Raw genomic sequence first — 2,905 nt, forward strand, 5'->3', positions numbered from 1 at the left:
TGGAGGGTCCTGTGAGGACCTTGGGGGTGTCCGGAAACTCCACGTGCTAGGAACCCCGGTGCTGGAGTGAACCGGAAGGGACTTGTGCCCCTGATCAGGCCAGATTATCTGCTTCCCTAGTTAATGCAGTCTCAGGTCCCGCATGATTGGATTGGTGCAGATCTGTGTTCCACTCACCAGAGGTTTTAGGGTCCCGTGGGGAATCCTGTGTGGGTCCTTGCGGGTGTCCGGAGACTCCGCTGGCAAGGCACCCCAGTGCTGGAGTGGACCGGAAGGGCCCCTGCTCTCTTTCAAATTCATGGCTATTTATTTCACTATATGCTATTGCATACATATAAGTATATTCATATTCATGCATATTCCTAAATATAACCTACTCAGTACATATAATGTTACTTGTACATATGTCTTCAAGTCTGAATATTTGATATTGAATAACAAGTTAGTGTATTCATCCCTGGGGAGACTCTGGCTTCCAGTATTCCTCAGTTGCTTGTAGTTCTCTGGGTAAGCTTGAAGTCTGTGAGCTCTTTCCCATCCCCTTTGGCATGTCCATTATTATTGCCCTTGCTCAGCTGTTTTTGGATATTCATGTTGGTGAAATTTTATAGATGAATCTTCCTGAATTATTAGGAAAAACAATCTCAGAGCATACTCCCTGATCCTCTGGCTTTTACAATCTTCTACACCCTCTTCAAAAGTGCTTCTTGCACCATAGATGCAAGGGTATTTTGTAGATTTATCCACTGGGCATGGCCTCCATGACTCCACATTTTGATTAGTTGTGAGTTTTTTGTAGTGGTCTCTGTTCTAAACAGAAGTTTCATGAAAAGGAGTGAGGACTATGCTTATTTGTGAATACAAGGAACAATATTTAGATTTTGGAGAGGCATTATGCAGGTTTAGTAAAGTGGGTGTGGGTTCCCCTCAAAGATTTATGACATCACCAGCACTTAGTAGGTCGTGATGTTTCCAAGACCAGCCAAGGTTTTTCCTTTTTATAAGAATATTTTAAGAGCAACTGAAGAGCAGTTGGTTACCACCAAGGTGTGCTTGCCACTACTGCACCTTTAGGATTATGCTGACCTGGTGCCATGATGATTTTTTAACAAATTTTTTATTAGATATTTTCTTCATTTGCATTTCAAATGCTATCCCAAAAGTCCCCTATACCCTCCCAACACCCTGCTCCCCAACACACCCACTCCCACTTCCTGGCCCTGGCATTCCCCTGTACTGGGGCATATAATCTTTGCAAGACCAAGGGCCTCTCACCCCAATGATGGCCAACTAGGCCATCTTCTGCTACATATTTAGCTAGAGACACGAGCTCTGGGGGTACTGGTTAGTTTATATTGTTGTTACACCTATAGGGTTGCAGACCCCTTCAGCTCTTGGGTGCTTTCTCTAGCTTCTCCATTGGGGGCCCTGTGTTCCATCTTGTAGATGACTGTGAGCATCCACTTTTGTATTAAATGTCTGCATCAACACAACTGTTTACACTGTAGTTTTATTTTGTAGTCTGTTGACAGCCAATGGTGTGACTGTGGACTTCTCCCAGGAAGAGGGCAATGTCAGGACCCTGCTAGGAGGGCTTTGTACACAGACTGGATGCTTCAGAATTACAGCAGTCTGCTTTCTATGGGTGAGAATGTTTTGCTTGCTGTCTCCATGATTCCTTTTCAAGGTTCTTGAGAAAACAAGTCGGCATATATGTGACCTGTGTGTGATTGTGTCTCACATCTCACAGAGTAAGCTGAAATTCTCAGAGAAACAAAGAAAATTTTCATGAACTAATCTCTCTTCTTATGAGTTCCTTTGGGAGTATAAGATTTCCATTATTTTTGGTCCATGATAATTTCAGAACCTCAATAATGTATACTATCCATTTCTACCCTTCAATTTTGACCAAGCTGTGATTGGAAGTGAGATTCTATTCATGCTAACTGAAATTGCTTTCTAAATACTTTTAGCATTTTGACACTGCATGACAATTGGGAGATCACTGTATAATCCTGTCTTTATCTACTGATCACAATACTGTGTTAGAAATCCTTCTAAAGGATCTCTTTCTCATGTGCAGGACTCACTGATCACAGAGACCTGAAAGATGAAGAGAGAGGAGACAGTAAGTAGCTAAGGATCCAGGTATGCTGGAGGACTGGTGAAGGGATGGCAAGGGGCTCAAGTGAATGGAGAAGAGAATCTGGAGAGAAAACTCTCTTCAGGATTATCCTATTGTAGAGAGATGTTAAGGCTTTCTACAAAAGAATTGATACTAAGAGGCAAATACATTTTTCCATTAATTTATTTACTTGCCAGCGCAGTTGGTGGTGCATGCTTTTAATCCCCACACTTTTGGAGGCAGATGCAGGCAGATTTCTGAGTTCAAGGCCAGCCTGGTCTACAGAGTGAGTTCCAGGACAGCCAGGGCTACACAAAGAAACCCTGGCTCAAAAATAAAATAAAATAAAAATAAAAAAAAATTAATTACCTACTCATTTTGCATCCAGATTGCTGCCTTCAACCCCTGGTCTTCTCCTCACACAGTTCCTCCTTCTATACCCCACCCCCTTCTCCTAAGAGAGGGCAGAAGCCCTCCTCAATAGCCCCAGACTCTGTCAAATCAAGTCTCTGCAGGGCTAGGTGTATCCTCTCCAACTGAGCCAGACAAGACAGCCCAGTTGGAGGAACTGATTCCACAGACAGGCAAGAGCTTTAGGGACATCCTCACTTCAGTTGTTGGTGGACCTCCATGAAGACTAAACTGCTCGTCTGCTATGTATGTGCTGGGTTAAAACAACTCTTATGTTTTTCCTTTTTCATCAAAAATTATATCTGATGTAAGCTGCTATGTGTTCATGGACTGCCAAGAAAAGTCACACAGTACAATACTAGTAGGAAG

This window comes from Mus caroli, chromosome 17 (assembly GCF_900094665.2).
Source record: "Mus caroli chromosome 17, CAROLI_EIJ_v1.1, whole genome shotgun sequence".
NCBI classification, from domain to species: domain Eukaryota; kingdom Metazoa; phylum Chordata; class Mammalia; order Rodentia; family Muridae; genus Mus; species Mus caroli.